At 34.7% G+C, this 13,698-nt stretch overlaps 1 long non-coding RNA gene across 1 annotated transcript; it reads left to right on the top strand.

The window, feature by feature from the left end:
• Nucleotides 1-205: 205 nt before the first annotated feature.
• LOC143305349 (uncharacterized) lies at nucleotides 206-854 on the top strand. Its single transcript, XR_013062222.1, has 3 exons — nucleotides 206-452; nucleotides 522-700; nucleotides 796-854. It is a non-coding gene; the product is annotated as an uncharacterized LOC143305349 (long non-coding RNA).
• Nucleotides 855-13,698: the final 12,844 nt, after the last annotated feature.

Raw genomic sequence — 13,698 nt, 5'->3', positions numbered from 1 at the left:
ATGAAATGGGGGGTGTCCCTCTTGGTCGTAGACCGATTGGACGGTCCCGATCGGACGCGTGTCTTTTGGACGCCGTGCCGATTGGAGGCGTTCCTTTTGGACGCCGGACCGATTGGACGCGTTCCTTTTGGATGCCGTGCCTTTTGGACGCGATGCCGTTTGTACGTCGTCACATTTGGATTCGTGCCATTTGGACGCCGCATGTTTTAAATTCGTTGCTTATAAGAGTCGACAGATGGTGGTATCGTTCGTCGATACAAATTCCTATGCTATTTCAATGAGTATGCATGCTTAAGTATGTGATTACATTCATGGTCAAAAATATTAAATTTAGAAGTGATTTAATGTATACGTGGAATTTTTATTGAGTCTTGTGCGCAACATTTTTATATTTTTTAACAAAATAGTGCAAGAAACGAGATGTCCAGTTTTTGACAATCCGACTTAGCACGGTGCGTAGAAAACTTGTTTCATAGAACAACTAATTGTAAGATTACTAAATTATGTATATCGTTTGACAGGTATAGGTTAGAGTAGAGGAATATTTACATGGTGGTCATTAAGATACCAGAGGATCATTCATCCACGTATTGCATGTAATAGGACTAAAGATACAATAATATTGCCTAATTACGCAAATGTACTGGTTTGCTTTGTTTCATTAGTAGTGCATGAGTGCTTGACAATACGGCATGACATGGTGCGTATCATTCTCATTGCAAAGTAATATCTATCTATTTACTGCAGTAAGAGGAGCATATAATACAGTTTTATTAATAAATAATTAAGTTGCAGCCAAAATCAAATGTTTGATATACTTAACATTATTTGGTAAATAGTTTTGTGTATTAAAGGTATATTACTATTGCTGTGAAATCTATTCACATCTACCATTTCTATAGCCTCCAATTGATTTCAGCGGTTCTCATCACCTTAATTGAATAAAATGAAACAACAATACGCTTGTCTCATAACTAAGGTCAAATAGTTATTTGTAACATTTGACAGTTGATGGTTAGAGAGAAAAATATTTGGAAATTGAATGCAGTTACTTTCTTACAAGACATATCTGGAAGTATGTTTAATGTAACGAAATATTACACCTTATTATCTTCAGTACATTCTTTATTCCAAATTAAGGGTAAACTTTACCTCAGAGGCCCAAAAATTATGGCCTTTTTTTTCTATCTTCTTGAAGTATTTAACGAGTAGAATCTAAAAATCCTAGTTTTAAGGCGCGGAATCCATCGGTTCAGAAGTTATACGTGTGTAAAGGTGAGCGTTTTTAGCGTATGGCAAGCGAAAGCAAGCGAAAAAGGCAACAACGCCGAGTGAGACGCACTACAGTCATGTTGTCCTTCTCTCATTCTGAATGTTGAGATTGTCCCTTTTCGCTAGATTTTGACTGACGCCCGGCTGGATTTTTCACAGCACCCCATAACAAACCTCGCTCACAGAGGAGGTATAACAAGAGAAGAATATACCTCCTCTTTGCAATAATTCTACAAACGTTTATATAAGTTGTATACGGGATATTTATTTATTTAAATTATTTGCATTCACTCAGAATATTGACTCCTTTGTATTTTTTATTAGTTTCGTAAAAACAAAGTTACTATAGGTTTCTCAAAATACAAGCGTCACGCAATTGGGACGAGTTATATCTTAAATTTGGTAAGAGATAGGAAAAAGCTATTGATGTAAAAGTTGAATGATGAGACATATGAAAAGTATGAGATATCTCACGAAATATTAGTTTTTTAAATATTGTACTGTTAGATATAGGCGCGTCAGCAAAATAGTGAGAGGGAATAGTAGCGAGGGAAGAGGAGAGAAAGAGCCGAGGCCTCTCCATTTATTAGTACTAATAGTACTTTTTTATGCAGAATGTTTCAAGGAGTTGATAAGAGTAAAGAAAAAAATGCAATTCCATTTAAATAAAAAGGGCATCTGCATTTTTTTAGTGCATCGTTGCATTCACGAAGAAAATGAGGTCATAGAAAAATAAACATTATCATACCATTGAACTTTTACATGAACAGCTTTTTCCTATCTCTTACCAAATTCAAGATATAACCCATCAGAAATTGCATGACTTACCCTGTATATTTTTATTAATTAAAAAACATTTATTTAAAGAAGTTAATAACTTTTTCTAAAAAATTTCTCAGATTGCACGTTCCTTCGGTTCTTCAGAGTAGGCATATATTTTTCAGCAGCGAAGGGTGCTACGGTGCGCTATATAAAATCCATGCGTTCAGTCAGTCAGAATTTACCGGAGCGGGACAATTCTATCATTTAGGTTCAAAGAAGGATAGCATGATCACCGTACACCTCACTCTAAACACGCGTCAATGTTTCGATTTTGTTCTTCAGCCGTATTGTCGCGATGCCTCTGGCGAGATGAGCGTTTGAATGTGTTTGTAAAAATACTTGAGGCGCTGTTGCCTTCCTAGATCGTGTTGCGCGCACGCTAGCTGAGAATTAAACCTTTCAAATTCGTAACAGACCACGCAAGTGGCTCCACCAGGCTCAACGAAAAAACTGCTGTAATACCGACGTCCCGAATCGGAGAGGTCACGTGCCGTGTCTACCCCCTTAACGTGTTCAACGCGTTTGGTTGTAACTAGTTTACACAGTAAATATGGTCCGAATTATATCGTGTTTGGTATCATTTTAATTACAAAAATGTCAGAAATATCATGGAAAAAGTTTTATAGAAAAAAAATGATAAATAACAAACTTACGTTGTTGCCTCACTGACATAGAACGGTTTGTTTTCGCTCCGTCCTCTTTTTCACTCGCTGTCCTTTTCTACGTTCGAAGCAGTCGGCAAATATCAAACAATGGTGGAACTACACGTTATAAGCAAAAGTCCGGTCCCGAGCGTTTTGCTTATAACGAGTCTATACTGTATTAAGTTATAGAAGTATCCTTTTCTATCACTGTTCAGGGTATAATATCGGTGGCGGAGTACAGCTGGTTTATTTCTTATTCGCATTCGGGTATTGTCCTTTAATTTTATAAACTTCGATCTCGAAATTTCTTCATCGTCAGTTCTAAGTTCAGCGTCGCCATCTTCTTCTGTCCATATTTCACTTGAAACTGTTTCATATCGGACAGCAAATTCGGCTAAACTCAAGTTTTCTAGGTTGTCTGGCCTCTTTACGTAACGATCGAATATGTTATTGAAAAATGATGTTCCATTTTCTTCAAATCGCAGAATTCTATATCTCTGCTCAGGCCGACAGCTGTTTATAAATACAGCTTTTCGCGAGCTCATTTTAAGAGGCAGATGGCATAATCGATAAGCACATTCTATGGCATTGACCATACGTTGAGATAGAATTGCCATAGATACCGAAAATAATTGATTTCGGATGGTATCGTTTCGGCGTTTCGCTCGTAAAACGGCTTCTTTAATAATATTTCCTGTGTCCTGCGGCTCGCATTTACTTGCGTATTTAGCAATATAATATGCGACGGCTGTAATATTTCCGCATGGTTGAATATCCATGTTTGCTTTCCAAAGCTTTAACAGATTTGGGTTGTAATTATTCACCATAACTTCATTTGCGGTTCTCTTAAGTACGCAGAAACGCCCGTTGTTGGCAAGTGTGTCATCTGAGCCTAAGCACATCGTTCTTTCACTTATCGGTCTGGGGAATCCAAATCGACAAGAACGATTATTACGATCTTTGTAACATGTATGAGAATGTTTATGAATTTGGACTTTTTGAACTATATCGTTCATATCGTGATTTTCGACTTCCAATGAACAAGATACAATTTTCACAATAACGTTTTGGCCTTCGTTGGTTAGGAAATCAGGTACGTTTGCACACCAAATAAGCATGTGCAAATGTGGACTTCCTCTATTTTGAAATTCAATTCTATACCAAAAATCGGTAACAACGCCGCCTAAGCAATACGAGTTTCTTAAATACTGCATTAACGCGTTTACGCGTAACGTAAATTGTCTTGCAATAACTACAGGGTGTCTCTGAACCAACTGTAGTCGATCTGCAAACGTTAGGTTTTCAAGTTAGGTCGTTGATTGACCTTCGGATAGTAGTAATGCCTTCAACATATCTGGCCAGTTTAGATCATTACAAGAGAACGTAGCAAACCATGTGGGCGGTCCAAGACTTCGGACCATGGCGATTAATTCCGAACAGCATCGTTTCCAGTATGATACCGATCCTCTTATGTTTCTCATTGTGAGATGTATGTTGTCTACTAATCCCTCTGGAGTATATTCACCTTGGCACATTCTACATGACACTGAAATGCTAGCTTTTTCGCGGTAATATTCAACCACAGATAATGCGAAGAACAGATAATCTGTTCGTTGGAACCGTTTGTCATTGCTCAGAATACGTGCTTGGAAGTAATGTAATGGTGTTATTGGGATGTCACGATGCTCTCTGAATCCATTTTTTCCATCTGGAAACAGGAAGTATCAACACAATTCTTCAATTCTTCTCTCCCTCTCTAGGTTCAAAGGAGGCGCTGTTTTTCTATGTATATTTGCCAGTTGTATCGGGTCATTTTCTGTGTTATTATTATTATTATTACTGATAGAGACGATATTATCAATGTTGGGAACACCTTCGTCAATCGAATGTAACATGCTTGTTTCGAAAATAATTCGTGTTGCGTCGGATTCATTTCGTGGGGTCACAACTGATAGATGTTGCATCCTTTCTACCAGTGAAGATCTATTTCTCTCGGATGCAATTGTTACAGGTGTTAATGAGTAGATATTTAATACATTACTGTTGCCATGTTTCGCATACAAATTACGACGCAAAGTGGCGTGTAAAACATCAATAGTAGTAAATTTCATACAGCATGAGGTGCCCCGTAACGGTGCTTTATATCCTTTTGGACCTCTTGCATGGGAATCAAACAACCAATAACAGGTGGTCTCCGACTGGTTGCTGCATGATACGGCTATTGATGTAAGATTCGCAGTAAGAATTCCGTACATATACCGTTGAAAAAATGTAATCAAACCATTTTTTAAATTTGGAAATCCATCATCACCGTTATCAATATCAATGTGACCATTTACCGACATTTCATAGTCAACGTTAATACTGACTCGCCTATTATTAAATGTTACAGGTGGCAATAATTCAGTTGCGGCTAAATAGTCTACATTGATTTCGTTGGGGTTAGGAATACTTCGCGCTTCAATGCAATCACGATAATATTTATCTCCTACTATAACCACATAATCGACATCACTAGTACACCACGTACTAGGATCAAGGGAATGAAACGCAACACATGCAACTGCAGCTATGCCAGTACACTGCTTGCCACGAGATTCGATACTGAAGCGACCGCTAGCTTGATGAAACGTGCCTCGTAAAATAGCTACATTCTGACCAACGTCTACAAATCTACTGTTTGGTTCAGTATTTCTTTGTGCAATTTCAATTTCCTCTGTTACCATAGCCGGCTGTTCAATGACATGAGCTATTTCGAAAATATTACTGGTAATGTTTGAAAAATATGGTTGTACGTCTTTGTACAAAGCATTATTTTGTAATAGCCATTGTAAGGCTACCCGTAGCTTTCCAACATCTATTTTAAATTGTCGCTGTCGCTCCAAATTTTCGTAACTTTCCACTACAATCATTACACCGGTATGGTTTGATTGGACTGGAAGTTGCTCGGCTACTTCGAACACATCGCGGGCAAATAGGACTACCTGACCTTTGCACCTGACTGAAGCGATTTTGAATTTTCATGATTTCAAGAAACGGCACTATTCTGCACAACATTTGTTTCTCGATTTCCGATAAATCTGCTATCTCCTGAGGTACAGACATTAGTTCCATTTTATTCCAAAATGCCTGTGATGGAACTTTGTGCTTTTTAAGATGATTTATCTGTGATTTATCTGAACATATTGTTATCTTCTCTGATTCCATTAGATTTGCAGGAATTAGATCAGACAAAGGCTGCGTGTGTAAAGCGTTGCTTCGGATATAAAGTCTTGCAACACACCGCACACGGTACATCAGCAAAAATATTAATAGCCGATTCAAAGTAATCTTTCTGGAGGAAACGTTCTTTCCTTTGGTTTTTAGCTCGTTCGCGCATATCTCTTAAACGTGTGGTTTTTGATTCGGTACTTTCCCTTAAAAATACTTTACGATTACGATTTTTCATGAGCATTAGACGATGTGAACGTTCTTCGATACATTGATTGGATAAACGTCCGTGGATTTACATCAATCTACGTGATCGTTCCTCAGCAGATTCGTTCGCTAAGCGTCTATGGATTAATCTCAATCTACGTGACCGTTCCTCAGCAGATTCGTTCGCTAAGCGTCTATGGATTAATCTCAATCTACGTGACCGTTCCTCAGCAGATTCGTTTGCTAGGCGCCTACTGATTAATCTAAGCCTATGTGATCGTTCTTCGACAGATTCGTTCTTTAAACGATTATAAATTATGGTTAGGCGACGTTTTTTCTCCTCTATCGTTTCACGCAATAATTTTGAACGCATATATTTTCGCATTGCAGATAATCTCAAATGGCGTTCGTTAATAGTGTCATGACATCGTGTTTCTGTATTTCTTTTGCAATTTTTGTACAGACGTAATTGCGTGGCGTCGTTTGATTCATTCGCATGATACTTCCTTATACGGGATGCATGTTTTGTAGGTCTACCCATCGCTTCAAGCAAACGTGGTTGGTTGGTTTTTTGTTTATTTTAGAAACAATTGGTCGCTCCAAGCAGACGTGGTCGGTTTGTCTTTTTTTACAAACAATTATTTGTCGCTCCAAGCAGACGTGGTCAGTTTGTTTTTTATTACAAACAATTATTGGTCGCTCCAAGCAGACGCGGTTGGTTTGTTTTTACAAACAATTATTTGTCGCTCCAACAATTATTTGTCCGCCGTGGTCAGTTTTGGATTTTGGAAACAATTGCCAGTTGCTCCAAGCAGACGTGGCCGGTTTTGGATTTTCGAAAATTCAATATTATTAGTTAAAAACGACTACCTTCGAGCAATTTTCAAATGATTCAATCAAGTATCAATCAATTGAAGATATAACGGTGCCATGTATTCGTTTCAACTGAGTACGCGATCTATCTATGAGTTCTACCTATGTTTGTTTATGTTGTGAGGACGATCGCAATAATAGGCCAACTTATAGTAGATTTCCGTTACATTGAGTGATAAGTGGAAAATAATGAAATTTGCGGCAATAATAAGTTTTTCATTCATTGAATACGACGGTACGATGTCAGCGCTGAACATCAACGTTTTCCATACGTAAAGCAATGAGGTATAAGTACAAAACTCATGACAATGTTAAATGGATCTAATGTAACATAAATTCAGAAATACTTGCAATTTAGTTAAAATTTGCATTACTTAATATTCAATTACATTTCCACGCGTCGTTTTATGTGTCTTGGCACTGATTCGTATATTTATATCGTTATGATTTTATCTCACGTTGCCTTATTTGCTTCACGAAGCTCATTTTTTTTTGTTTACAGGTTTTCTTATGTAAATTAAATTTTTCAATATTGCCAATAAATTCTTCATTGGGTTCAAATGAAGATTGTTTAATGTCCAGTGTATAATTTTATAATTATTACATTATTCTTCGAACTGAATAATCTTCAACTTTTTTACCAGAGTCGGATTGTAAAAGTACATCGCGACACATTACGTTTTATCGAAGAAAACGTATTCCGACAGGTTGTATACTGAGTGTAATAAAACAGTGTTCGGTTACAGTTTGAAACAGATTACCTCATTTAAAATTGGACCAAATGACTTGAGGTTTTTTTTTGAGAAGTTATACACATTCATTTACTAAGATATGTGCTTTTGTCGTTTTAAAAAATTGCAATTTGTTGAAATCGTGAAAGAAAATAGTAGAATAGTAGTTTATTAACTTTTTTATGTGAGTTTGCAATGAAAATTTAAAATATGACATTTGTAAATTTAAGTGTGTTATGTGTATGATGAGAATTTCATCGAGATCGGTCAATGTATTTAGCACTACCAAGTAATTAAAATTTTCGGAAATCGCGACTTTTTATTCATCTAAGAATATAAATAGTCACATTTTATCAGAAATTTTAATTATTTGTAACTTCTAAGTGCATTGGCAGATTTCGACGAAATTTTCTGCCTACCCACAATTTATTTGAATTTACGAAAGACATATCTCAAATTCTTATTATAGGCTCACATGAAAAGAGATGAAAAAAATTGCCTTTTACTATTTTCTTTCACAATTTCAACAAATTGTCATTTTTTTAAACGACAAAAACACATATCTTAATAAATAAATTTGTATCTTCTCATTAAAAAAAACCTCAAGTTATTTGGTCCAATTTTAAATGAGGTATTCTGTTTTAAACGTTGACTAGACACTTTTTACTACACTTACTGTACTTATACTTTGTACATTTCTTGACTACGTTAAGAGGGTATGAATATTTCGATCATTGACTGTACGCCGTTTGGTTTTTGCGTATTTGAGGTGAATAGAATATTTACGAATATTTATGTTCAATATAAGCTACTACGCACATACCAATAGGAATGTAAACATAGAGAACAATTTGTGCGATCCTGGAATGTGCCCCACCACCTCTCTCCCTTTGGAAGTCAGAGATTCCTGCTCAGTTTCATACGATCAGTGAATCGAACAAGTGGTAAGTACGAAACGAGCAATATTTTATTTTTGTATACGTTGTATATAATAATATATATTAATAATTCTTAATGGCTGGTGGTACGGTTTATTTAGTTGGTGTATTATTATAGTTACTTTGAACAAAAATATTTTTATTACATCAAAGAATAACTTATTATTTTCATTATTTAACTTTAGATTTTGGATTGTTAACAAATTTTTATTACAATTATTATAATAAAAAAGTAATACAAATATGTTAACAAATATGAATAGATATTTTCTTTTTTTCTATTATCAATAAAACCTTTTATTTCTATTTAAAATGTTTATATTCAATATTGCTTTCTAACGGTTGAATGTGCGCTGAATACGAATGTAGGAACCGTTTATCGCTATTAGAAACGTTGTTCGGGTGTTAAATAACGAATGCAATTAAATAGGGGAACAAACGAATAATTTTCTTTTTATATATATTTATACTAGTCGACAGTAAACTTGGTATGAAATCGCACATGCATATAATAATTAGAATTTCTTTTTTTACAACTTGAATTTAAAGAAAAAAAATATTTGAGTACTACTGCATTTCGAATGTCATTTTTATCACTTTTATCGACGTTTAAACATACGTAGTTCATCATATTTTATATATTTCGCAATTGAAATAATCAAAAATTTTAGCCACTGTTGAAAATAGTTTCCGGATTCGTATTCAATGATTATAATAAAAAAATATATAAGAAGTACATATTGAATGTTAGTTATCCTAATACGCTTTAAAAAGTATTGATGTGTTTCGATATATACGGTCTTGTCGTCGTTCGTGTGACTTTCGTTCTATACAACATGAAAACTATACCACTGTAATCGATAATCTTCCACCGCTAGTCATTAATTAATATTAATGTAACTGTTATTACTTATATCTTTTTTTGCAAATATTACATCTACATATTTTTGTTTCAGAACATAAACGTAATAATAAAAAATAATAAAAATAAAATTTTAAAAAAAATGGAGCAGTCTGGAAACGATTGTAAGTATTATTTCAACTTTAATAATGGTAAAAGAGTTCAAGTAAAATTAAAAGAAACTCTGGAAAATGCATATATTGCATGATTCAGAAACATGCCTGTAATATATATACATATTTTTTTTTTATTTCTCTTTCGGATCAAAAATTGGTGCGGGACGTGCAGCTGTTGCTGCAGCAGCAGAACGAGCAGCATCAGCGGCAAATACAGCTGCTGCAGCAACAGCTGCAGCAACAACAAGAGCAACAATTGCTACAACTGAGGGAGGAGCTCCTCCCTCAGCATGGACAGGGCGACCAACCGAGGGAGGAGCCCCTGGAAGGGAAGGGGCAGTAGAAGAATCGGGGGAAGGGGTAGGGGGGGTAGGGGAAATATAGTTCAGTTAAGTTTTTATTAATTACATAATAAAGTTAGTCACATATAAAAAAAAATGGTACTCGTTGTACTTGCTTTTTTTATTATTAATCACCTGTATTTGATCCTTACTTAACTATTAAGAACGGAAAACCATCTAACGGCATCCTACAAATATTTTTCGCTCATCTAATTCCACTAAAAAGTGTGAAATAAATTAATTTTTAACAAAAAAAACATCCGACTTCGAAATGCACTAAAAAGTGTCAAATAATTTCTATTTCATTTATACCAATATTCCATAGCTATTAATAATATCTACTTAATCGTTAAATAGGATACCAAATACATTTCAGTTTTCGGAGGCGGCGCAAAATTATAAACTTTTCTTCTACTAGGAAGATCCTCGTTCAGGGGTCGGCAACATAAGACAAATGACCCATTTGATAATTTCAAGTAAACAACATTCAACGGGAATCAACATACTCATTGCGGATTAACTATACTGCAGTTCACGAGAGACCATACTTAACTCGCGCAGCTCAGTAGGTTTGGGGACATTTTTAATAACGTGTCTGATATAATTTTTTTCTTTGAAAAATAATAGAAACTTCGTTGTATCGTGTATCTTTACCATATCGTCATCGTGTATCAGTTATCGTACATCATATATTTCTGTCCACCATTTAAATGATCGCAAAGTAAAAAGCAAGCTGGAGAGAGGAATGACACACGTTATTAAAAATGTCCCTAGACCTAGTGAGTTGCGCGAGTTAAGTATGGTCTCTTGTGAACTGCAGTATAGTGCATGTACATCAGAAGTGCTACCAACTTGTGATACAATCGTTACAAATACGAATGTTTTTTGACGTATCTATTAATTACCAGGTTTCCCATACCGCAGTCAAATCGTTATTGGCAGCATCGTATATCGGGTATTTTTAATTCTGCGCCGCCTCCGAAAACTGAAATGTATTTGGTATGCTATTTAACGATTAAATAGATATTATTAATAGCTATGGAATATTGGTATAAATGAAATAGAAAATAGAAATATACTGATCCCGTCCTTCAGATCAATGTACATTTAATATCGATATCATTATTACTATATCTACATTAGATATAATGTAATATACTGATCCCTGCCCAGAGATCAAGGTACCTACATTTAATAACAATATCATTAGTACTATATCCACATTACATATAATGTAATATACTGATTCCTTCCCACAGATCAATGTACATTTAACAACAACGTCATTCATAGTACATCTACATTGGATATAATGTAATACGCTGATCAGTTCCCTCAGATCAATGTACATATAATAGCAAAATCATTATTACTATATCTACATTAGGTATAATGTAATGTAGTGACTACATCCCACAGATCATTGTACATTTAATAACAACATCATTCATGCTATAGCTAAATTGGATATAATGTAATACACTGATCCCTTCCCACAGATCAATGTACATGTAATAACAATATCATTAGTACCATATCTGCATTACATACAATGTAATATACTGATTCCTTCCCACAGATCAATGTACATATAATAACAATATCGTTATTACTATATCTACATTAGGTATAATGTATTACAGTGATTACATCCCACAGATCAATGTACATTTAATAGCGATATCATTATTACTATATCTACATCGGATATAATGTAATATACTAATCCCTTCCCACTGATCAAGGTACCTACATTTAATAACAATATTATTATTGTTATATCTACATTAGATATAATGTAATATACTGATTCCTTCCCACAGATCAATCTACATTAAGTAACAGCATCGTTCATACTATATGTACGTTGGATATAATGTAATATACTGATCCCTTCCCACAGATCAATGTACACGTAATATTAATATCATTAGTACCATATCTACATTACATATAATGTAATATACTGATTCCTTCCCACAGATCAATGTACATTTAATAACAACATCATTCATACTATATCTACATTGGATATAATGTAATATAGTGATTACTCCCCACAGATCAACGTACATTTAATAGCGATATCCTTATTACTATATCTACATTAGATATAATGTAATATACTGGTTCCTTCCCACAGATCAATGTACATTTAAACCAACATCGTTCATACTATATCTACATTGGATATAATGTAATATACTGATCCCTCCCCACAGATCAGTGTGCATATAATAGCAATATCGTTATTACTATATCTGCATTAGGTATAATGTAATATAGTGATTACATCCCACACATCAAAGTATATTTAATAGCGATATCATTATTACTATATCTACACGAGGTATAATGATTCCTTCCCACAGATCAATGTAGCTTTAATAACAACATCATTCATACTACATCTACGTTGGATATAATGTAATATACTGATCCCTTCCCACAGATCAATGTACATTTAATAACAACATCACTCATACTGTATCTCCATTGGATATAATGTAATATAGTGGTTACTCCCCACAGATCAACGTACATTTAATAGCGATATCATTATTACTATATCTACATTAGATATAATGTATTATACTGATTACTGCCCACGGATCAATGTACCTACATTTAATAACAATATCATTGGAACTATATCTACATTAGGTATAATGTAATATACTGATCCCTTCCCTCAGATCAATGTACCTACATTTAATAACAATATCATTGGCACTATATCTACATTACATATGATGGAATATACTAATACCTTCCCACAGATCAATGTACATGTAATAACAATATGATTAGTACTATATCTACATTGGATGTAATGTAATATACTGATCCCTTCCCACACATCAATGTACATTTAATAACAACATCATTCATACTATATCTACATTGCATATAATGTAATATAGTGCTTACTTCTCACAGATCAATGTACATGTAATAATAATATCATTGGTACTATATCTACATTGGACATAATGTAATATACTGATTCCTTCCCACATATCAAGGTACCTACATTTAATAACAATAGCATTATCCCTGTATCTACATTCGATATAATGTAATATACTTATTCGTTCCCGCAGATCAATGTACATTTAATAACAATATCATTATTACTATATCTACATTAGATATAATGTCATATACAGATTCATTCCCACAGATCAATGTACATTTAATAACAATATCATTAGTACTATATCTACATTCGATATTGTTACGTCCCGGCGGAAAATTTGAAATTTATCCGCCTTGCGTCCCTTATCAAGCCCTTTTTGAGTTACGAGAATTTCTCATGTGAGGGGCGTACAGGTGGGTGTTTCGGTTTTCCGCCAATCTTTCCATTCCTCCTCGACCTTGTACATTCTTGTCAAGCCTTTCGAGGTTACGAGAATTTCTCATGCAGGGATGTACAGGGAAGAGTTTGAGTTTAATTCTTTTCTATTTTTGACTTCCTCTATCACTTTCTCTCCTTTACCTGCTCTACCCTGGAATCGTGTATCTTGTCAAGCTCTTTCGAGAGTTGCGAGAATTCCTCATGCGAGGTACACGAGGAAAAGCCGTTTCTATTTTCTACTTTTCAATAGTTTACGTGACCCTCCTTGAAACTATCGTCACCAGC

This window comes from Osmia lignaria, chromosome 5 (assembly GCF_051020975.1).
Source record: "Osmia lignaria lignaria isolate PbOS001 chromosome 5, iyOsmLign1, whole genome shotgun sequence".
Taxonomy (NCBI): Eukaryota; Metazoa; Arthropoda; class Insecta; order Hymenoptera; family Megachilidae; genus Osmia; species Osmia lignaria.
This window is presented reverse-complemented; position numbering and strand designations above follow the sequence as displayed.